This window comes from Rhinoraja longicauda, chromosome 39, assembly GCF_053455715.1.
Source record: "Rhinoraja longicauda isolate Sanriku21f chromosome 39, sRhiLon1.1, whole genome shotgun sequence".
NCBI classification, from domain to species: domain Eukaryota; kingdom Metazoa; phylum Chordata; class Chondrichthyes; order Rajiformes; family Arhynchobatidae; genus Rhinoraja; species Rhinoraja longicauda.
In genome coordinates this window covers 7,191,142-7,216,429 of record NC_135991.1, presented here as the reverse complement: position 1 = coordinate 7,216,429, position 25,288 = coordinate 7,191,142, and the positions used below count along the sequence as shown (strand labels likewise).

General features: G+C 46.4%; 1 protein-coding gene across 1 annotated transcript in view; it reads right to left on the bottom strand.

Annotated features, from left to right (window-relative positions):
- LOC144611174 (neural cell adhesion molecule L1-like) overlaps window positions 1-22,862 on the bottom strand; it is a 71,266-nt gene extending 48,404 nt beyond the window's left edge. The window contains exon 1 of the mRNA XM_078430228.1: window positions 22,612-22,862. The gene's annotated coding sequence lies outside the window, so the exon portion shown is untranslated. The remainder of the gene's footprint in view (window positions 1-22,611) is intronic.
- Between the last annotated feature and the right edge of the window lie 2,426 nt (window positions 22,863-25,288).

The following is a 25,288-nucleotide window of genomic DNA, read 5'->3' as shown; positions in this document are numbered from 1 at the left end:
GGGATTGCTACATCTGAAGGCTCTGCATCTATTGGGCATTGGGAATAGCACAGAAACAGGCCCTTCGGCCCAAATCGCCCATGCCAACCAAGATGCCCATCTATGCTAGTCTCACCTGCCTCAGTTTGGCCTATGTCCCTCTAAATCATTCCTATTTATGTAACTGTCCAAATGTCCTTTAAATGTTTGTTACATACCTGCCTCAGTACCTCCTGTGGCAGCTTGTTCCACATACTCACCAGAGAGTGACATTGTCATTTTTATTTCAATTAATTGTGATAACTGGATGCCCTTGGTTTCTTCAAGTATCCCTTGCTTTCCCTCTCTCTCCATCCTCTCCCCAGTTCTCCTACCAGTCTTACTGTATCTGACAACATTTTATCTCTGTACCGCCCACTCCCCTGACATCAGTCTGAAGAAGGGTCTCGACCCGAAATGTCACCATTCCTTTTCTGCAGAGATGCTGCCTGTCCCACATTTTGTGTCTGCCCTTGGTTTAGATTGGCACCATGATGGCTGCAGCCATGCTGGGTGGAAGGGCCTGTTCCTGTGCTGTATTTAATCAGTAAACAAAGTTCACGGTATCTCAGACTCTGAATATCTCCCTTTTTTTGGGTCCTTTTTAAAAGCAGTAACAGGCATAATTCCCAAGGAATTGCACCAAAGATATGCAGGAATCACATGTTTGACCCAAGAGAGAGAAGTGTTTACTTGTCATATGCACCAACAAGAGAACAGTGAGTTCTTACTTGTAGCAGCAACAGGACTGTAAATGCAATCAATCTGTGAGATTGTGCATGAACCCAAGTTCTCAACGTGTCCCACTTCCACCACAAGTAATGTTCCAATTTCATCAAACTCTGACTCGTCTAAAAATCAGATGAGGCGTGTGCTTCTTAAAGACTGAAATCTCAAATGACAAGCAAACCAGATAATAGAAAAAAAGAACTGCAGATGCTGGTTTATACCAAAGACAGGCACAAAGTGCTGGAGTAACTCAGCGGGTCGGGCAGTGTCTCTGGAGTAAAAAGGTAGATGGTATTTCAGGTCCTGAAATGTTGCCTATCCATTCTCTCCAGAGATGCTCCCTGACCTGCTGAGTTACTCCAGCACTTTGTGTCTATCTTAAATAAACCATATACCCTGGTTCAATCAAACTACAACTTTCAACCCTCCGTAACTCCCTGGTCGACTCGTCCCTTCCTACCCAAACCACCCCAACCCCGGGCACTTTCCCCTGCAACCGCACGAGATGCAACACCTGTCCCTTTACCTCCCCCCTCAACTCCATCCAAGGACCCAAACAGTCTTTCCAGGTGAGACAAAGGTTCACCTGCACCTCCTCCAACCTTATCTATTTCATCCGCTGCTCTAGATGTCAACTTATTTACATCGGCGAAACCAAGCGCAGGCTCGGCGATCGCTTCGCTCAACACCTGCATTCGGTCCGCATTAACAAAACTGATCTCCCGGTGGCCGAGCACTTTAACTCCCCCTCCCATTCCCAGTCTGACCTTTCTGTCATGGGCCTCCTCCAGTGCCATAGTGAGGCCCACCGCAAATTGGAGGGACAGCACCTCCTATTTCGCCTGGGCAGTTTGCAGCACAGTGGTATGAACGTCGACTTCTCCAACTTTAGATAGCTCCTCTGTCCCTCCCTTCCCCTCCTCCTTCCCAGATCTCCCTCTATCTTCCTGTCTCCACCTATCTCCTTCCTTTGCCCCACCCCCCCTGACATCAGTCTGAAGAAGGGTCTCGACCCGAAACGTCACCCATTCCTTCTCTCCCGAGATGCTGCCCGACCTGCTGAGTTACTCTAGCACTTTGTGAATAAATCGATTTGTACCAGCATCTGCAGTTATTTTCTTATACAACTTTCATTTTGTGTCAACTGGTCACATCCCAGGTATTGCCACCCTGACCAGAAATAAGCATCAAACCTGAGCCCAGAGCTGGTTCCAGTCCAATGGACTGGTTTGGGAGGGAGTGGGGTTGGGTTGGGGGGAATTCATGAGCTGATAGCTTTGTCATTGCTTGGCTGTTTCTTTGCGCAGAGAAAGAGAGAGAGGGACTAATTGGCTCGGACTGCATTTATAAAACTGACAGGTTACATGCTGTTTCCAAAGGAAAACAGAGGCAGGTACAATGACATGAAAAATGACATGAAAAGTGACTGTGATGCCCTGAAGTGGAATCGTGCTGTCAGGGAACTGTGGGGCACAAGTGATGCACCATGCATGGTGCCACTGTGAGAAGTAATCACTCACCAAAACTGACAGGCAAGGACAGCATGATCCCTTCTAAATGGCTCCATCACTACACCACACTAGGGTTGCCAACTTCCTCACTCCCAAATACGGGACAAGGTGAACTGTCCCGGCCGACAGCGGCCCACATACCTAATACGGGACAAGGGCGGTCCCGTATGGGACAAACCAATTTAGCCCAAAATAAGGGATGTCCCGGCTAATATGGGACAGTTGGCAACCCTACATCCACACCTAACATCGCTGGACACCACACAGCCAGGCCCAAATGTCTCTGGGCACTGTGGAGTAGGGTAACAAAACTAGCAGCCCGTGAAGGGAGGAGAGAGAAGAGGAAATGTAAAATCATAGCAGCCCGTGAAGGGAGGAGAGGGAAGGAAATGTAAACTCATCGTGTTATACAGCAAGGGAACGGGCATGTGTGTTCATGCAATCATCACATCTATCTAAAGTCACCTCACTTGCATATGTCTAGCCATATGCCTCTATCCTTCAACCTGTCCAAGTGACTTTTTATTTTTAAATGCCTTGCTTTCTGGAGAAAGAAACTCAAGGAAGACATCAAGTAATCTGGGATTTAAGCATGCAGATTTATGTAAAGTGACGGTAATTCACTCTGCTATTGTGTGGGTTCTTTAGGGAATTAATCAATCTTGCTCGTTTTCTAACATTATAGAAATGGGAGTCACTTTGCCAATTTTCTGCTCACCTCTTTGGAAACTCCTTATAGGAGGAGCAGCACAATGGCACAACAGATAGTGCTGCTGCCTCACAGCTCCAGAAATCTGGACTCAATCTTGAGCTTTTGTACTATATGTGGAGTTTGCACAATCTCCCCGTGACCGCATGGGTTTCTCGCTGGTGCTCCAGTTCCCTCCCTCCCACATGCCAAAGATGTGCAGTTTGGTTAATTAACTATTGTAAAGTGCCTCGAGAGGCAGCGGGGTACAGGGCAGTTACGAGGGACGCAAGGGGGAACAAAATGGAATTGAGTATAATCCAGGTAGTTTCACTGCCTGTATAACTTGTTATCACCTAGCCCACAGTCACCTATTCCTTTTCTGCAGAGAAGCGGCCTGACCCGATGAGTTATTCCATCTTTTTGTGCCTATCTTTGGAATTTAGTATGGATGGGTCAACGCAGACATGGTGGCTAGAGGGCCTGTTTCTGTGCTTTATACTCATTGTCTAGGAGTACAGCTCATAATAGCTGGATGCCTTTCTGAAGATTTTCTGGGGTTTAGTAGTGTGCACTGGTAGACTAAGTTTGCAGAATGTCATTGCCATTTCCACCATGACCGGTCAACTCCAGACTTCCTGTAGCATTCAAGGACACGGAATGCAATTTTCAAGGCACTGAATATATGAGCAAGGTTATGCTGGAATTATACAACATTAGTTAGGCTGCAGCTTGGGTACGGCATACAGTTCTAGAGTCAAGAGTGTTTAATTGTCAAATGTACCGAAACGAAACGATGAAATTCTTACTTGCAGCAACACAACAGGTCTGTAAACACAGCATTCAATGAATAACATAAAACAAACAAAAAAAATCAAAAAAATAAAATACCCATGTTAATGCAAAACACATCAAAAGCCTGAAATCCCTGGTGCAACCAAGATAGTTGTAGTTCAAAGTTTAGTTGGTGTTTGTAGTGTCAATAGCCTGGAAAGAAGCTGTTCCTGAACCTGGAGGTCACGGTTTTCACTCTGATACCTGCTTCCCAGTGGCAAAAGTGAAGTGAGAGCGTGGCCATGGTAGTTTAACTTAGTTTAGTTTAGAGAGACAGTGTGGAAACCGGCCCTATGGCCCATCGAGTCCACACCGACCAATAATCACCAACACACTAGTTCGATCTTACACATTCGGGACAATTTACAGAGGCCAATTAATCTACAAACCTGCATGTCTTCTCAACGTGGGGGAGAAACCGCAGTACCCGGAGAAAACCAACGCAGTCACAGGAAAAGCGCACAGAGTGTGGGCCCTTGCTGGCTGCCTTTTTGATCCCTTCGATGGTAGTCACCACATTATGCAAAATAAACTATTGCCTTGGAGAGAGTATGGGGGGGATTTGCCACAACCACATTGCACACACTGGGCAGACTTGGAGTACTAATTCCAACAGCAGCCACAAATGAGAGCAGCATCAGGAGCTCCAGTACATAAACACCCGCTGTGGCTCTACCTGCCACCTCATCCACAGAGCTGGGTTGACCTCACTGGTGGAGCAGATGCAGAACATTCCAAAACACCTCCACACCCTCAGCTGTCCCAGCTGCAGCAGTCTCTGATGAGCAAGTCATTCAACCACTAAAGCTGTCACAGAGTGTTATAGCCTTTATGGAGATGTATCTGACAACATTTTATCTCTGTACCGCCCACTCCCCTGACATCAGTCTGAAGAAGGGTCTCGACCCGAAATGTCACCATTCCTTTTCTGCAGAGATGCTGCCTGTCCCACATTTTGTGTCTGCCCTTGGTTTAGATTGGCACCATGATGGCTGCAGCCATGCTGGGTGGAAGGGCCTGTTCCTGTGCTGTATTTAATCAGTAAACAAAGTTCACGGTATCTCAGACTCTGAATATCTCCCTTTTTTTGGGTCCTTTTTAAAAGCAGTAACAGGCATAATTCCCAAGGAATTGCACCAAAGATATGCAGGAATCACATGTTTGACCCAAGAGAGAGAAGTGTTTACTTGTCATATGCACCAACAAGAGAACAGTGAGTTCTTACTTGTAGCAGCAACAGGACTGTAAATGCAATCAATCTGTGAGATTGTGCATGAACCCAAGTTCTCAACGTGTCCCACTTCCACCACAAGTAATGTTCCAATTTCATCAAACTCTGACTCGTCTAAAAATCAGATGAGGCGTGTGCTTCTTAAAGACTGAAATCTCAAATGACAAGCAAACCAGATAATAGAAAAAAAGAACTGCAGATGCTGGTTTATACCAAAGACAGGCACAAAGTGCTGGAGTAACTCAGCGGGTCGGGCAGTGTCTCTGGAGTAAAAAGGTAGATGGTATTTCAGGTCCTGAAATGTTGCCTATCCATTCTCTCCAGAGATGCTCCCTGACCTGCTGAGTTACTCCAGCACTTTGTGTCTATCTTAAATAAACCATATACCCTGGTTCAATCAAACTACAACTTTCAACCCTCCGTAACTCCCTGGTCGACTCGTCCCTTCCTACCCAAACCACCCCAACCCCGGGCACTTTCCCCTGCAACCGCACGAGATGCAACACCTGTCCCTTTACCTCCCCCCTCAACTCCATCCAAGGACCCAAACAGTCTTTCCAGGTGAGACAAAGGTTCACCTGCACCTCCTCCAACCTTATCTATTTCATCCGCTGCTCTAGATGTCAACTTATTTACATCGGCGAAACCAAGCGCAGGCTCGGCGATCGCTTCGCTCAACACCTGCATTCGGTCCGCATTAACAAAACTGATCTCCCGGTGGCCGAGCACTTTAACTCCCCCTCCCATTCCCAGTCTGACCTTTCTGTCATGGGCCTCCTCCAGTGCCATAGTGAGGCCCACCGCAAATTGGAGGGACAGCACCTCCTATTTCGCCTGGGCAGTTTGCAGCACAGTGGTATGAACGTCGACTTCTCCAACTTTAGATAGCTCCTCTGTCCCTCCCTTCCCCTCCTCCTTCCCAGATCTCCCTCTATCTTCCTGTCTCCACCTATCTCCTTCCTTTGCCCCACCCCCCCTGACATCAGTCTGAAGAAGGGTCTCGACCCGAAACGTCACCCATTCCTTCTCTCCCGAGATGCTGCCCGACCTGCTGAGTTACTCTAGCACTTTGTGAATAAATCGATTTGTACCAGCATCTGCAGTTATTTTCTTATACAACTTTCATTTTGTGTCAACTGGTCACATCCCAGGTATTGCCACCCTGACCAGAAATAAGCATCAAACCTGAGCCCAGAGCTGGTTCCAGTCCAATGGACTGGTTTGGGAGGGAGTGGGGTTGGGTTGGGGGGAATTCATGAGCTGATAGCTTTGTCATTGCTTGGCTGTTTCTTTGCGCAGAGAAAGAGAGAGAGGGACTAATTGGCTCGGACTGCATTTATAAAACTGACAGGTTACATGCTGTTTCCAAAGGAAAACAGAGGCAGGTACAATGACATGAAAAATGACATGAAAAGTGACTGTGATGCCCTGAAGTGGAATCGTGCTGTCAGGGAACTGTGGGGCACAAGTGATGCACCATGCATGGTGCCACTGTGAGAAGTAATCACTCACCAAAACTGACAGGCAAGGACAGCATGATCCCTTCTAAATGGCTCCATCACTACACCACACTAGGGTTGCCAACTTCCTCACTCCCAAATACGGGACAAGGTGAACTGTCCCGGCCGACAGCGGCCCACATACCTAATACGGGACAAGGGCGGTCCCGTATGGGACAAACCAATTTAGCCCAAAATAAGGGATGTCCCGGCTAATATGGGACAGTTGGCAACCCTACATCCACACCTAACATCGCTGGACACCACACAGCCAGGCCCAAATGTCTCTGGGCACTGTGGAGTAGGGTAACAAAACTAGCAGCCCGTGAAGGGAGGAGAGAGAAGAGGAAATGTAAAATCATAGCAGCCCGTGAAGGGAGGAGAGGGAAGGAAATGTAAACTCATCGTGTTATACAGCAAGGGAACGGGCATGTGTGTTCATGCAATCATCACATCTATCTAAAGTCACCTCACTTGCATATGTCTAGCCATATGCCTCTATCCTTCAACCTGTCCAAGTGACTTTTTATTTTTAAATGCCTTGCTTTCTGGAGAAAGAAACTCAAGGAAGACATCAAGTAATCTGGGATTTAAGCATGCAGATTTATGTAAAGTGACGGTAATTCACTCTGCTATTGTGTGGGTTCTTTAGGGAATTAATCAATCTTGCTCGTTTTCTAACATTATAGAAATGGGAGTCACTTTGCCAATTTTCTGCTCACCTCTTTGGAAACTCCTTATAGGAGGAGCAGCACAATGGCACAACAGATAGTGCTGCTGCCTCACAGCTCCAGAAATCTGGACTCAATCTTGAGCTTTTGTACTATATGTGGAGTTTGCACAATCTCCCCGTGACCGCATGGGTTTCTCGCTGGTGCTCCAGTTCCCTCCCTCCCACATGCCAAAGATGTGCAGTTTGGTTAATTAACTATTGTAAAGTGCCTCGAGAGGCAGCGGGGTACAGGGCAGTTACGAGGGACGCAAGGGGGAACAAAATGGAATTGAGTATAATCCAGGTAGTTTCACTGCCTGTATAACTTGTTATCACCTAGCCCACAGTCACCTATTCCTTTTCTGCAGAGAAGCGGCCTGACCCGATGAGTTATTCCATCTTTTTGTGCCTATCTTTGGAATTTAGTATGGATGGGTCAACGCAGACATGGTGGCTAGAGGGCCTGTTTCTGTGCTTTATACTCATTGTCTAGGAGTACAGCTCATAATAGCTGGATGCCTTTCTGAAGATTTTCTGGGGTTTAGTAGTGTGCACTGGTAGACTAAGTTTGCAGAATGTCATTGCCATTTCCACCATGACCGGTCAACTCCAGACTTCCTGTAGCATTCAAGGACACGGAATGCAATTTTCAAGGCACTGAATATATGAGCAAGGTTATGCTGGAATTATACAACATTAGTTAGGCTGCAGCTTGGGTACGGCATACAGTTCTAGAGTCAAGAGTGTTTAATTGTCAAATGTACCGAAACGAAACGATGAAATTCTTACTTGCAGCAACACAACAGGTCTGTAAACACAGCATTCAATGAATAACATAAAACAAACAAAAAAAATCAAAAAAATAAAATACCCATGTTAATGCAAAACACATCAAAAGCCTGAAATCCCTGGTGCAACCAAGATAGTTGTAGTTCAAAGTTTAGTTGGTGTTTGTAGTGTCAATAGCCTGGAAAGAAGCTGTTCCTGAACCTGGAGGTCACGGTTTTCACTCTGATACCTGCTTCCCAGTGGCAAAAGTGAAGTGAGAGCGTGGCCATGGTAGTTTAACTTAGTTTAGTTTAGAGAGACAGTGTGGAAACCGGCCCTATGGCCCATCGAGTCCACACCGACCAATAATCACCAACACACTAGTTCGATCTTACACATTCGGGACAATTTACAGAGGCCAATTAATCTACAAACCTGCATGTCTTCTCAACGTGGGGGAGAAACCGCAGTACCCGGAGAAAACCAACGCAGTCACAGGAAAAGCGCACAGAGTGTGGGCCCTTGCTGGCTGCCTTTTTGATCCCTTCGATGGTAGTCACCACATTATGCAAAATAAACTATTGCCTTGGAGAGAGTATGGGGGGGATTTGCCACAACCACATTGCACACACTGGGCAGACTTGGAGTACTAATTCCAACAGCAGCCACAAATGAGAGCAGCATCAGGAGCTCCAGTACATAAACACCCGCTGTGGCTCTACCTGCCACCTCATCCACAGAGCTGGGTTGACCTCACTGGTGGAGCAGATGCAGAACATTCCAAAACACCTCCACACCCTCAGCTGTCCCAGCTGCAGCAGTCTCTGATGAGCAAGTCATTCAACCACTAAAGCTGTCACAGAGTGTTATAGCCTTTATGGAGATGTTATCGTTCCGCTGCTGCTCCCCCCTCAACAGACTTGTGGCCTGAGCAGCAGCAAGATACATCTTCTTGAACAGTCGTCTCAAGGTTCCTGGAACGTCATCGGCATTGAGGTGCCTTCAAGCCTGCACTGGGAAAGAGATTGCTACTATAATCCTTCTAGAATCCCCTTTTTGAGAAAGACACACAGAGAAAGACAGACACACACACACACACACACACACACACACAGAGAAAGACACAGACAGAGAGAGAAAGACACAGACAGAGAGAGAGAAAGACACAGACAGAGAGAGAGAAAGACACAGACAGAGAGAGAAAGACACAGACAGAGAGAGAAAGACACAGACAGAGAGAGAAAGACACAGAGAGGGAGAAAGACACAGACAGAGGGAGAAAGACACAGACAGAGAGAGAAAGACACAGACAGAGAGAGAAAGACACAGACAGAGAGAGAAAGACACAGACAGAGGGAGAAAGACACAGACAGAGGGAGAAAGACACAGACAGAGGGAGAAAGACACAGACAGAGAGAGAAAGACACAGACAGAGGGAGAAAGACACAGACAGAGAGAGAAAGACACAGACAGAGAGAGAAAGACACAGACAGAGAGAAAGACAGACAAAGAGAGAAAGACAGACAGAGAGAGAAAGACACAGACAGAGAGAGAAAGACACAGACAGAGAGAGAAAGACACAGACAGAGAGAGAAAGACACAGACAGAGAGAGAAAGACACAGACAGAGAGAGAAAGACACAGACAGAGAGAGAAAGACACAGACAGAGAGAAAGACACAGACAGAGAGAAAGACACAGACAGAGAGAGAAAGACACAGACCGACTGAGAGATTCATCACCTGCATCATCTTCATTCTAAAGTTACGTCATTTTATTCTGAGACTGTGCCGTCTGCTCCTAGACTCCTCCACGAGTGTAAACATCCTCTTCACATCCACTCTATCTAGGCCCTTCATCAGTTGGTAGGTTTCAATGAGATCCGCCCTCTCATCCTTCTAAACTCCAGCAAGTACTGGTCCAGGGCCACCAAACACATATAATTTTCTGTTTTTATTTCAGATTTTTTTTAATTTGCACTAATCACCCAAGCTTTGCTGGACAAGTTGTGCCATAAACACTTACCCACCTTGGATTAAATTTAGAATGTCCATTTAACGGCGATGCTAAAAATCCAACTCCACCCGTGAGTGACTCGAACTCATCAGCTCCAACAAGCAGGTTTGACAGTTTAGCATTATTGTTACAAGTCACCAGTGCCAACGCTCAGAACAATAACTCGCAACAATGAAATGGTTTTCAATTCACCGCAATCAATAATCAATCAAAATAAACCTTTCCTAAGGGGGGAGAAGTTGTGAAAGACCCTAGGTTGCCTAGAAACCACATGACCACCTTCCCATTAGCAGTCAATCAATGTCCAGCTGCAGTTTGTTTTAAATGGCGAGATTAAAGATCAACTAATGAGCCGCATAACGTATCCTAATAATACATGCGCCTACAACATCAATTTCCTGATATGACCACTATGAGTTTAAGGATTAAAATGACACCGCGTTTGGGAGCATCAAATGCAAGCCATGGGAACAATCCAAACGACACAGATCAAGGACTGCAGATTCTGGTTTTTAAAAAAACTGCTGGAATAACTCAGTAGGTCAGGCAGCATCTCCAGAGGACATGGACAGGTGACATTTTGGATAAATTCATAAGTCATAGGAGCAGAATTAAGCCAATCGAGTCTACTCTGCCATTCAAATCACAACTGATCTATCTTTCCCTCTCAACCCCATTTTCCTGCCACTTCCCCATAACCCTCGACACCCTTACTAATCATGGATCTGTCAATCTCCACCATAAAAATACTCAATGACTGCCTCCACAGCCGTCTGTGGCTGTGGTTCAGGGCCCTTCCTCACACTGAACAAACCAAGAGTCCTAATGCAAGGTATCAACCTAAAATATCAACCATTCCTTTCCACCCACAGGTGCAGCTCGACCCACCGAGATCCTCCAACAGATTGTGTGCTGCTCTAAATACAAGCCATGTTGGATCAAGCGTTTGATTGGATTAAATGTAGAATTGCCATGACAATTTAGGTGCTTTAAGGGAGTGAATAAACACTGGAGGATGGATCCCCACTTTATTCCTCAGCCTTACTGAGTGTTAAAAGTTATACTCATTGTTTTAGACTTCAATACAGTTCCAGCCAAGACCCCAACATATTGACTGTACTACCATGCAAAGCCATTGTGAATAAGCACAGAAACAGCTTGGCATTCCTGCTAGGTAATAAAGCACCCAACTGCTTTGTAGAATTCTAGCTACCATCTCCCTTATTGAGAACCTTGGAAATCTTTAATTGGACCTTATCTTGGACTAAAGATAGACACAAAATGCTGGAGTAACTCAGCGGGTCAGGCAGCATCTCTAGAAAAAAGGAATGCATGACGTTTCGGGTTGAGACCCTTCTTCAGACTGAGTCATTTATCTTGCACTAAATGTTATTCACATTATCCTGTATCTGTATACTGTGGACAGCTAGATTGTAATCATGTATAGTCCATCGCTGACTATATAACACACAACAAAAAGCTTTTCGCTGCACCTGGGTACACATGACACTAAACTAAACTCCCTCACTCAATTACAGTCCTCACTCAGAGTCCTCCCAGAAACTTGTCCAGAACATTGGAAAAGGACAAAGCAACTGAAGCAGTGCAGGAAATGTGCAACAGCCAGTCCAAGCTTAGTCGCAGCTTAGTGTGCAAGTCACCGGACCATTGATCAGGAAACGCAAGTTCAAATCCCACCAGAGCAGTTGGAGAATTTAAACTCAAGTAATTAATTAATTAGAACCTGCATCAGTAGTGTTGACCGGGAAACAGTTGCTGCAAAACCTCATTTGGTTCACCAATGTCCTTGACGATATATGTGACTCCAGACCCACTGACTGCTGCTGGAAATGGTCCAGCGAGCCTCTCAATTCAGGAAGCTATTCACATCGACAATAAATCCAGTGATTTTTATTTTTTAAAAGGCTGTTCTTCTCACTCAAATGATTAATCTCCTTCTCCCTCCCTTTCAGGTCCTAACTGGGCTGCAGTACTCCAATCTCTTCTGTTCATCAAACAGGTTTGCAGTATTTAACATTTGGTATTCCAGACGCTGTACGAAAAGGGGCCGTAAAAACCAAACCAAAAATTGGAATAAGAAATGCAGTTAAATAATCAGTTCCTTTGTGGTATCTGCTTCGGCCAGACGTACCTGCAGAGCGAAAGATTGCCGTTTCTTCTATCGCTACTAGTCTACTATTTCTACTAGTCAGCGTAACCCAGCCTCATCGCCAACCTCTCTCTCTCTCCCCCGACAAGCCTGCTGCAGTTTTTGCTTCACCACGCGCACCTGATAAGCATGCAACGATATCCTTGGGGAGAGACCATCAGCTGGCTGAGAGAGAAACGGGACAACATCTGCCCGTGGATCAGAAATACTGCGAATGCAGCAAGTAGACAGAAACAGGCGAGTCGTATATCAAGAACCGCTCTCCACCCTGCTGCATTAAGTTAATCAATAAAATGGATGCAGTCATTCCTTTAATACTCGCTGACTGCTGCCAGGGTCTGACTATAAAGCATCAGTGCATGCATTAACACACGGCCAATTGCTCACTGCCAGGAATAAAAGCTAATTAATGCAAAGAGGAAAATAAAAATCAACCAATTTATCAGAAACGCAGAACAAGAAAGGGTAAAATTATCCGGCTCCATGCCCACTCTGAATCTACAAAGCCAAAACAATTATGGATTTTGTTTGCCTCATTTTATGAGACAATAGACAATAGGTGCAGGAGGAGGCCATTCGGCCCTTCGTGCCTGTACGCACCACCATTCAATGCGATCATGGCTGATCACTCTCAATCAGTACCCCGTTCCTGCCTTCTCCCCATACCCCCTCACTCCGCTATCCTTAAGCACTCTATCCAGCTCTCTCTTGAAAGCATCCAACGAATTGGCCTCCACTGCCTTCTGAGGCAGAGAATTCCACACCTTCACCACTCTCTGACTGAAAAAGTTCTTCCTCATCTCCGTTCTAATGAGCAAGGGGAAAATTTAATGAGCATTTACCCCTCCCTCCCCAGTTTCCCCCCAGTACCATATCTGGGGTTCAGGGACCCAGTGTTCACTATTAAGGGACACGTGGCTACAGGGAACATTGAACCACAGCCTAACCCTGGCCTGTCTAAATTCCTTATAGGCACATGTTCAAATGCAGGAGAACAACATGGAGGCCACTGGGCCCTTTGTTGAAAGCAATCAAAGTATTCCTATTTCCTCACCACATCCTGCATCTCCCTCTTCCTGATATTAATTCAATCTCATTTTACAGGATGTGAATGATCAGCCATAGAGTGCTTTCAAGGCTACCAAAATTCAATAAGACTCCAGGACTCAAAAGAAAATGGAAGGATTCAGAGACTGGGAAGAAAACAGCCACACTGGGTAGAACAGCCACAGAAAACTGGGCAGCAGTGGCTCCAGGTTCCTTATGGTCTTGGAGAGTTGTGAATCTGTGGAATTCTCTGCCTCAGAGGGCAGTGGAGGCCAATTCTCTGAATACATTCAAGAGAGAGCTAGATAGAGCTCTTAAGGATAGCGGAGTCAGGGGGTATGGGGAGAAAGCAGGAACGGGGTACTGATTGAGAATGATCAGCCATGATCACATTGAATGGCGGTGCTGGCTCGAAGGGCCGAATGGCCTACTCCTGCACCTATTGTCTATTGTCTTTAGACTTTAGAGAAGCCAATTAACCTACAAACCTGCACGTCTTTGGAGTGTGGGAAGAAACCGGATGATCCGGAGAAAACCCATGTGGTCACAGGGAGAACGTACAAACTCTGTAAAGACAGCACCTGTAGTGTTCTGTCACTGCGGTTCATTTTGCAATCATCCCATTATCACACGGAACCATAATCGCCTCCACCACCCTAAAAACAGAGGGCTGGAATCATGATGCTCCCAGAAGTCTTGCTGTCCTACCCAATCAGAGCAATGCCGGCCACAGTCCATAATCTACCAGCATGCTCTTTACTGCAGCAATATAAAGACAGGGCTCATTTCAAGATTAGTTTGAATCAAGCAGCATTGCACAGTTCATTAAATCTGATTACAGTGCAGCAATAGATGTGCATCAATCTCATTGTAAATAGTTTCCAGTTAATTGGTGTTTTGCTACAGGTCACAATGAAGACACAGTCATCACAACAGAAACAGACTGTGGCCCTTCGATGCCATGTCTGTTTATAGCTTTCACTGGGGGCAGAATGTTAATGCTAACAATGTTAATCTGCCAAATTGGATCCATTCTCTCTGACCTGCGATTTGCAGCGATCATGGATGTCAAGTGAACTCTGCCACATAGTTTAAAACTAGGTGGAATTCAGATGCAGATCTCCAGGAATGGTGGGACAGTGTTGGGTCGGCACAGTGGTAAAGCGGTACTGCCTTACAGTGCCTGAGACCTGGATCCGAACCTGACAACGGGTGCTGTCTGTACAGAGTTTGAACGTTCTCACTGTGACCGCATGGGTTTCCTCCCACACTCCAAAGACGTACAGGTTTGTAGGTTAATTGGCTTCTGTTAAAAAAATCGTAAATTGTCCCTAGTGTGTAGCATAATTAGTGTACAAGGTGATTGCTGGTCGGCACAGACTTGGAGGGCCAAAGGGCCTGTTTTCATGCTGTATCTCTAAAGTCTAAAGACAGGCTCCAGGGTGGCAAGGCTGAACAGACTCCTTGTTTGCAAGAAGTCTGCAATGCATTGCCTCCCAACTCACACAAGGGGCGAGGCAGGCTACAGCCTAGCAAGAAACAGTGCAGAGAATTCAGTGACAATGAAACAATAGGCAGAGCAGGTCTCCCAGGACACATCGTTACAGTCAAACCCTGAATGAATAGTCAACAGGATTTGGGTTTTGTTTTAGGGAGTTGGCCAACATTGGTACAGTGACTGGCTCACTCCAATTCCAGGTGCTGAATCAGTTGGTTTCATCGCTCAAATATTACACCCGCTAATTTTCTCCAGCAACTAAGGATCATAATAGTCAGCATAAATATCACCCATATATCTTTCACTTGAATCTATAAGAGTGATCCAGCTCTACAACAGGTAAAGAAAACAAAGAATGCCACTCCCGCATATTGCAATTGCTTTCTCCAGGGTTTGTTATTTTGCAAATAACAAAGAGATCATGGAATGACACAGTAGTAAAGGAGGCATTTGGTGCAATGTGAATCTTATTTTTAATTTATCCATCCATAGGAATTGTGCAGAACCAAAGTCTCAACAAGTGGGAAGCGTTGTCGGCTGAGATTGCAAAATGTAGATTAATTAACTAAAAATTAGTACAGATCTTCGTTAATTCTAGATCCTTGATAAGCAGGCCCTTCACCCACCATTGTTCACACTAGTTCTGTTATCCCACTTTCTCATCCACTCTCTACACACTCAGGGGCAAATTACAGAGGCGAATTAACCTACAAACCCACGTGTCTTTGAGATGTGGGAGGAAACCAGAGCACCCGGAGGAATCCTATACAGTCGCAAACTCCACATAAATAGCATCTGGGATCGAACCTAAGTATCTGACGCTAAGAGGCAGCAGCTCTACCAGCTGTGTCGCCCTCCCGCGAAGAAAATGGGAGAAGGGAGCCAGAAAGAGGCAAGACAGAATGAGTTGGAATGGGTTGGTGAGGCTGGGCAAAGGGAATGGGCCAAGGATTTGAGAAGAATGATACATAGCTTTCTCAAAGATGCCAAAAGGAGACATTAGTGGATCAGTGGAGGAGCTTAGAGAGAAATTACTTATCAATGTCAATTGGATCCCAAGATGGCCTCCAACTTTTAAATCCCTTTAAAATCCCTTTTAAAATGTTTGGGAACAGCTCCATCCAAAACAGCATGAAATTGCAGAGAATTGTGGTTGCAGCCCAGACCATCACGCAAACCAACCTCCCTTCCATTGACTCCATCTACACCTCACGCTGCTTTGGCAAAGCTACTTGCAAAATCAAGGACCAGTCTCACCCCGGTCACTCCTTTTTCCTCCCCTCTCCCGTCACATTCAAGAGAGAGCTAGATAGAGCTCTTAAGGATAGCGGAGTCAGGGGGTATGGGGAGAAGGCAGGAACGGGGTACTGATTGAGAATGATCAGCCATGATCACATTGAATGGCGGTGCTGGCTCGAAGGGCCGAATGGCCTTCTCCTGCACCTATTTTCTATTGTCAGGTAGGAGGTAAAGAAGTGTGAAAATGCTCCAAATTCAAGGACAGTTTCTGCCAAGATGTTATCAGGCAACTGAACCATCCTCTCACCAACAAGAGAGCAGTCCTGACCTCCCATCTACCTCATTGGAGACCTTCAAATTATCTTTAATCAGACTTTATCTTGCATTAACCTATTCCCTTTATCCTGTATCTGTACACTGTGAACAGCTTGATTGTAATCACATATAGCCTTTTTGCTGACTGGATAGCATGCAACAAAAGGTTTTCATTGTACCTCTTTACACGTGACAATAATAAACTAAACCCTACCCAGACATCATAGAGACTGAAAGATCTTAGTCAGAATTAGGTTACGTAATAATCTATGCTAGATTCAAAACATGTCAGGCCATCGAAGGTGGCACATCACAGAACACCAGGCTAGTATTTTGACCTGCATTTCACAGTTCCTTCATTGTTAGTTAATCTCAATCTTCTCCCTCCAATACCACTTTTGCCATCATCTTCACTAGAAAGAGTTCAGTGGTTCACGGGGGTAGCTCATACCTTTTCAACAGAGAATAAATGCTGGCTTTGCCAGCCGAAAAATAAAATAAGAAACAATTGGCCCAGTAATACTTACAATCCAATTATGATTTGCCATGACAGAGTTTTTAAAATGTAACCCCAACAATTACTTTGCACAACAACAAAAAAACAGCCAAAAATTAGATCAAACATACCTTAAGTCTGGCCGGATGCATGACACAGAGACCAACTCACTGATTCTTTGTAATGGAGGTCGACATTCATCATCAGTCACCTGTGTCACTCTCCTCAATGACTTACACCTGGCAAGCATCATTAACACTATAAAACTCCTCACACTATTTTACTAAGGCATCAAACAAAACCTGGAAACGAGCGGCACCGGAAGAATGAAAACCAGATGACCAAAAACCTGGTCAGAGATAGTTTTAAAAAGAAGATAAACAGGCAGAGATGATCATTTTAGTTCAGGGCAGAGGCAGCTGAGAGCCACCAATGGCACAGCCATTAAATTCTGGGGCACAATTTAGGGCGGCAGAGTGGCACAACTGGTAGAGATGCTACCTCATAATGCCAGAGACCCACGTTCCATCCCAATCTCCACATCCCGTCTGTGTGGAGTTTGCACGCTCTCCCTGTGACCACCTGTGTTTCCTCTAGGTGCTCCAGTTTCCTCCCACGTCTCAAAGACGTGTGGTTTTGTAGGTTAATGGGCCCTGTGGAAATTGCCCTTAGTGTGTAGGGAATGGATGAGAAAGTGGGATAACATTGAACTAGTGTGAACAGATTGTCGATGGTCAGCATGGACTCAGTGGGCTGAAGGGCCTGTTTCTATGGTCTATCTTTAAACTAAATTCTGGGAAATGGGAAAGTGCAGAGCTGTCATCCAGAAAGGGAATTCTTGATTTGTAAGGGTGTCAAGGGTTATGGAGAGAGGGCAGGAAAATGGGGTTGAGTGGGAAAAATAGATCAGCCATGATTGAATGGCAGAGTAGATTCGATGGGCCAAATGGCCTAATTCTGCTCCTATAACGTATGAACTTAAAAAGGGAGAGGCAAGACAATAGAGGGATTTGAAAACGAATGAAAACTATAAAAATGTAAGCAAGCAGATTTCTGTTGTATATTTAAAAGATCATTTTGCACATAAGTAGGAAGCTTTCTTCATATCTTCTCTGACAAAAACAAATAAGCTAATTGTTCATGTATTGCTGGCATGAGGGCCCATTTAACGAGAAATAACTTCATTCCAACTAATAAAATGAAGCAGAATATCACGATGAAATATGTTCCCTTTTTAATTGTGTACAATATAAACATAAAAAAGAGGTTACTGAGTTCTATCGGCTTATTTCCTATTTTTAGAGAAGGGGGAAACTTACGAAATGTAAAATTCTGGAGAAAATGTAGAAACATGGAACCTAGTAAACCTACGCTGCACGCCCTCAATAGCAAGAATATCCTTCCTCAAATTTGGAGACCAAAACTGCACACAGTACTCCAGGTGAGGTCTCACTAGGGCCCTGTACAACTGCAGAAGGACCTCTTTGCTCCTGTACTCAACTCCTCTTGTTATGAAGGCCAACATTCCATTGGCTTTCTTCACTGCCTGCTGTACCTGCATGCTTCCTTTCAGTGACTGATGTACCAGGCACCCAGATCTCGTTGTACGTCCCCTTTTCCTAACTTGACACCATTCAGATAATACTCTGCTTTCCTATGCTTACCACCAAAGTGGATAACCTCACACTTATCCACATTAAACTGCATCTGCCATGCATCCGCCCACTCACACAACCTGTCCAAGTCACCCTGCAACCTCATAGCACCTTCCTCACAGCTCACACTACCACCCAGCTTTGTATCATCTGCAAATTTGCTAATGGTACTTTTAATCCCTTCATCCAAGTCATTAATGTATATTGTAAATAGCTGCGGGCCCAGCACCGAGCCTTGCGGTACCCCACTAGTTACTGCCTGCCATTCTGAAAGGGACCCATTTATCCCCACTCTTTGCTTTCTGTCTGTCAACCAATTTTCTATCCATGTCAGTACCCTACCTCCAATACTATGTGCCCTAATTTTGCCCACTAATCTCCTATGTGGAACCTTGTCAAAGGCTTCCTGAAAGTCAAGGTTCATCACATCCACCGGCTCTCCCCTGTCAATTTTCCTAGTTACATCCTCAAAGAATTCCAGAAGATAAGTCAAGCATGATTTCCCCTTCGTAAATCCATGCTGACTCGGAACAATCCTGTTACTACTATCCAAATGCTCCGCAATTTCGTCTTTTATAATTGACTCCAGCATTTTCCCCACCACTGATGTCAGACTAACTGGTCTATAATTTCCCGTTTTCTCTCTCCCTCCTTTCTTAAAAAGTAGCACCCTTCTTTGGACTGAAAATAGGTGGGTGGGGAGAGGGAGGGGTTGAAGAGCTGGAGGCAAGAACAGACACAATTCTTCCTGACTGCATTTTTGGAACTAAAATTCTGACCTCACACAGTGTTGCCGATTCACTTCTCCGGTAACGTCATCCTTTGATGAAAGGAAGGAGTGTCAGTATTTATGACTACCTGCGATGCAGCCCCATTTTTCCAGGCAAGAGCTACAGAGACAAGCCAGGCGATCTAATCACACCAGCACTGGGGATGGTAAGAAATAAGCCAAGACGATCGAAGAGATCGACAAGAATTTCTGCCTCAAAAAGGCAGCCAGTATCATTAGAGACCCACACCACCTTGGCCACACACTCATTTCCCTCCTGCTATCGGGAAGAAGGTATAGGAGCCTAAAACTGTAATGTCCAGGTTCAGGAGCAGCTTCTTCCCTACAAACATCAGGCAATTAAACACTACAACCTCCAAAGAGGCTCCAAACTATATAGACTTAGGGGTCTATTTATACTGAATGCTTTTTTTGTTGTTTATTAAGGGGTTTACAGAGTACTACATTTACATATCTGTTGTGCTCCAGCAAGTAAGAATTTAATTGTTCTGTTTCAGGACATACGATGATAAAAAACACTCTTGACTGGGAGAGATGGGGGGGGGGCTGATGGAGAGAAGGCTGTTACTGCAAATATTTTACAATGCAAAAACTGTGCTAGTTACATTTATGCACTGGAGGGGGCTAATGCAAAAGTTGGAAAGGATTCTTGCTGGGTTGGCTCAAGCACAACACACCAGTACAGGCAAATAGCTGAAACCAGACTAATTAGTGTGGCAAACTGCAACATTACACCCTCAGTAGCGGAGGCTTAAAAAAACCTGACAGCAAAACAATCTCCTCTGACATAATCAGGGATGTTAAATTATGAGCTTTTACATTTAAATAAGGCTCAATATTCATTCCCTTTGATATATTAGCCAAAAATTCTACTCGAGGTAATGACAAACACTACTTCACATTCTCCCCAGGAGATACAATATCGAATCAAGCCCCAAACTCATTCTCATTTATCAGTCTCCCCTCATTATTAACACAATAGTCGCACACTTTTGCTTGCTTGAGTAAGCCAAAAAAAAAAATCCTCACGTATAAACACAGGGAAAATGCATAGCATGACAGAAAGATGAATGGGAGAACAAAATCCCTTTAAAAAGGAAGCTCCCTGTTGCCATCCTAATAAATCAGGGTGTGGTGGGAAAGAAAATCCAGCAGATACTTGTCACTATATACCACACTGAAATATCCAACGGGAATAAAAGGTACCCTCAAATCAAAATCAGACCCAGACTCCCAAAATATTAAATCAGTCATTCTTACCTGATCTTGTGCACATAAATATAAAAATTCATAAGGTATTTTAAGCAGGTTTCACTAATAAGCAATAAATGTACAAACACCTGAATGAACAACCACAGAAACATTCCTGGAGTACAATTTAATGTTTAAAAATAGGGAAAATTGCATGTGATAGGAAAACAATTCAACAAGAATGGATTTTAAAATCCACATTTCAAATTATGTCAAAACGACTCAGTCCCCATTTGTCCTGAAAACATCACTATCACACTAACACTCTGATTTCACTCCATCTACCATTCTTAAAGATTTGATTAAAAATTATAAAGAGCCCATAATCTCCTTTGCCCGAGGGAGAGATCTGAATTTAAACAGCGTTGTTTAAGGAGAGCGCGCTGCAGTTATTTAAATATCAGGGCTGGGCTCTGCAGTTGATCACTAGTATATTTGTTGCCAATCCTAAACCCACCCCAAATCTCTTCCAACGTTGCTCCTGTTGCGATTGAGGGAAATGGAATAAAATCATTTTATATACTGTTCTCTCTCCTTCCCCTGGTATTGTAATAATATCAAATCATTTAGAAATACCCACCTGGGGCTTTCTTTCAAAGTACCTGGAGCAGAGTGGACAGCTGAACAGCCTTGCCTTCAGAGTCTGGCTTTATCAGGATTCCCACCCCATCCGACCGCCAACCCCTTTTGATAATTAACTATTTCCCCTCCTGATATTTCACTTCCTATTGAATGAGACACACACACATGCTCCGGGTTCAGCTCTATGTGCAGAGAGGGAGGAGGGTGTGGGCTGGCAGTGGTGATGGAGAGGAGGAATAATAATGTGTGGTATAAATAAAGTACAGTTCATTATCATCCCCGTCACAGAATCTGCAATTGAAATCTTTGGGAGGAGATTGATGCGAGAAAAAGAATGAATATTGCCTCAGGATACATCCATGCCTTTTCCTTTGCATGTTCTCTCTCTCTCTCTCTCTCTCTCGCTCTCTCTCTCTCTCTCTCTCTCTCACACGCACACAAATGTAATTATATGTAATACACAGAAGCAGCATATTTATCGATATGACTAAAAGATATAGATGTAGATTTATCAATGACTCGATGATACAGTTATAGTTGCAGATTTATAGATGCATTCAGACCTAAAGATAGCAACATGTGCACACTACATATTAAAAAAATTGTAACTAGCACTTTTATAGACAAGAAGATAAAGTTACAGATATATAGATTTTCAAGTGGTGCAACATTGCCTGTAGATTTATTGATATGTAAAGATCTGTAAATATAGAGCCTACAGATTTATAGATTATCAGACCAGATGTTGGATAATTACGGAGAATAGGTATACAGGTTAGAGATATCGATTATGAGACTAGATCTTATCAATACATGGAAAATAGAATATATAGGAGGTTAGAGTTATTGATGATCAGACTAGATGCTATAGATATATGTAGAATAGATATAAAGGTTAAAATTATAGATTATCAGACTAGATGCTACAGGTGTATGGAGAATAGAAGATATAAAAGGTCAGTCATATATGTTGAGAATAGAAAATATAAAAGGTTATAGATTATGAGATTAGATGCTATAGACACTAAGAATAGAAGATATAAAAGGTCAGTTATAGATTATCAGGCTAAATAATATGAGATATATTATTATAAAATATAAAAGGTTAGTTATATATGTTGAGAATAGATCTAAAAGGTAAAGAGTAATAGATGATCAGACTGGATGCTACAGATATGTTGCAAACAGAAGAAATAAAAGGTTAGTTATTGATTATCTGATAAAATACTAGATATGTTGAGAATAGATATAAAAGATTAGTCATATATGTTGAGAATGAAAAATATAAAATGTTAGTCATAAATGTTGAGAATAGATGTAAAGGTTAGAGTTATAGATTATGAGACTAGATGCTGTAGACACTAAGAATAGAAGATATAAAAGGTTATAGATTGTCAGACGAGATGCCATGGACACCAAGAGAAGGTGCAGAGGCTCCAGCTTGAATCAGAGATTCCTGCCCTGTCAGTTAAGTGCAGTTCCTGGGTGCACAGGACGGTTCCCTCCCGGTTTTCCCCCCACGGCCTGCTGCAGCAGCAGTCAGGCGGGGCAAGGGGTCCCTTACCTGTGCCAGGTGAGCGGTGCTGGTCCCGGGGTCTAGGCGTCCTTTACCTGTGCCAGGTGAGCATGCTGGTCCCAGCTGTCCTTGACCTGCACCAGGTGAGTGGTGCTGCTGCTGATGCTGGGGAGTTGATGGCGGCCGCGGTGGCAGTGGGGATGAGGAAGATGCTGCAGCATCTCTTCACTTCTCCCCTCCCCTCTTCTCCTCTCCTCCCCCTCTCCTCCTCCTTCTTTCCCCTCTCCTCGTCTCTCTCCTCCTCTCCCCTCTCTTCTCCTCCCCCTTCTCCTTTCCTCTCCTCCCCTCTTCACTCTCTTCTCCTCCCCCTCCACTCCTCTTCCCCTCCCCTCTCAAGGATGCTCTCTCCCCTCTCCTCCCCTCCCCTCTCCTCCCCTCCCTCTCTCCCCTCTCCTCTTCCTCCCCTTTCTCCTCCTCTTCTCTCCTCCCCTCCTCTCCCCTCCCTCCTCTTCTCCCTCCTCTCCTCCCCTCTCTCCTCCTCCTCTCCTCTTCTCCCCTCCCCTCTCCCCGCCCCTCTTCCTCCCTCCTCCCCTCCCCTCTCAAGGATGCTCTCTCCCTCCCTCTCTCCTCTCCCTCTTCCCCTCCCCTCTCTCCTCCTCCCTCTTCTCCTCCTCCCCTTCTCTCTCTCCTCTCCTCCCCTCTCTCCTCCTCCCCTCTTCCTCCTTCCTCCCCTCCCCTCTCAAGGATGCTCTCTCCCCTCTCCCTCCTCCCCTCTTCCCCTCCCCTCTTCCCCTCCCCTTTCAAGGATGCTCTCTCCTCCTCTTCTCTCCTCCCTCCTCTCCTCTCTCCTCCCCACTCTCCTCTCCTCCCCTCTCCTCCTCTTCCCTCCCCCTCTCTCCTCCCTCCTCTCCTCCCTCTCCCCCTCCCCTTTCTTCTCTTCTCCCCTCCCCTCTCTCCTCCCTCTTCTCCACTCTCCTCTCTCCCCTCTTCTTCCCTCCCTCCTCTCCCTCTCTTCTCCCTTCCCTTCCCTCTCTCCCCCTCTTCTCTTCTCCCCTCTTCCTCCCTCCTCCCCTCCCCTCTCAAGGATGCTCTCTCCCCCCTCTCCTCCCTCCCTCCTCCCCTCTTCCCCTCCCCTCTCAAGGATGCTCTCTCTCCCTCCCTCCTCCCCTCTCCCTCCTCCCCTCTCTTCTCCTCTCCCTCCGCCCCTCTTCCTCCCTCCTCCCCTCCCCTCTCAAGGATGCTCTCTCCCCCCTCCTCTCCTCCTCTCCCCCTCCCCTTTCTTCTCTTCTCCCCTCTCCTCCCTCTTCTCTTCTCCTCTCCCCTCTCTCCTCCTCTTCTCCTCCCCTCTCCCTCCCTCTCCCTCCCTCCCCTCCCCTCTCTCCTCCCCTCCCCTCTCTAGGATGCTCTCCCTCCCTCCTCAAGGATACTCTCCCTCCCTCCCTCCCTCCCCTCCCCTCTTCCCCTCCCCTCTTCCCCTCCCCTCCTCTCCCCTCCCCTCTCCTCCCCTCCCCTCCCCTCCCCTCTCCTCTCCTCCCCTCTCCCTCCCCTCTCTCCTCTCTAGGATGCTCTCCCTCCCTCCTCAAGGATGCTCTCCCTCCCTCCCTCCTCCCCTCTCCTCCTCTCCTCCCCTCTTCTCTCCTCCCTCCCCTCTCTCCTCTCTTCTCCCCTCCCCTCTCCCCTCCCCTCTCCCTCTCCCCTCCCCTCCCCTCTCTCCTCTCTTCTCCCCTCCCCTCTCCCCTCTCCCTCTCCTCTCCCTCCCCTCCCCTCTCCCTCCCCTCTCCTCCCCTCTCTCCTCTCTAGGATGCTCTCCCTCCCTCCTCAAGGATGCTCTCCCTCCCTCCCTCCCTCCCTCCTCCCCTCTCCTCCTCTCCTCCCCTCTTCTCTCCTCCCTCCTCTTCTCCCCACTCCTCCCCTCCCCTCTCCTCTCCCCTCCCTCCCCTCCCCTCCCCTCCCCTCCCCTCCCCTCCCCTCCCCTCCCCTCTCTAGGATGCTCTCCCCTCCTCCCTCCCTCCCTCCCTCCCCTCCCCTCCCCTCCTCCCTCCCTCCCTCCCCTCCCCTCCCCCCTCCCCTCCCCTCCCCTCCCCTCTCTAGGATGCTCTCCCTCCCTCCCTCCCTCCCTCCCCTCCCCTCCCCTCCCCTCCCCTCTCCCCTCTCCCCCCTCCCCTCCCCTCTCTAGGATGCTCTCCCCTCCTCCCTCCCTCCCTCCCTCCCTCCCCTCCCCTCCCCTCCCCTCCCCTCCCCTCTCCCCTCTCCCCCCTCCCCTCCCCTCCCCTCCTCTCCCCTCCCCTCCCCTCCCCTCTCCCCTCCCCTCCCCTCCCCTCCCCTCTCTAGGGTGCTCTCCCTCCCTCCTCCACGCAGCAAAAAAACAAAAATCCGCCGCAAAACGGGGGGGCAATTCTTTCTTTTCCGCTCTCCTCTGGGCCGGGGACGGCGGGGTGGACGGTCAGGTGTGAAAACCTGAGGTGATTTTTTTTAAAATTTTAATTAAATAATAAAAAAAATTAAAAATCTCTCTCGCCTCCAACCGCCGGCGGTCCGTCGTGTGCCGACGCAGGCGCGTTGGATCGGGTGCCGGCCCGGCCGGTTCTCCCGCGCAAGCGCCTCGATCGAATCAGCCGGCTGCCGGTTCCCCCCGCGCAGGCGCTTCGATCGAATCGCCGGCTGCCGGTTCCCCCCGCGCGGGCGCTTCGATCGAATCGCCGGCTGCCGGTTCCCAGGCGCAGGC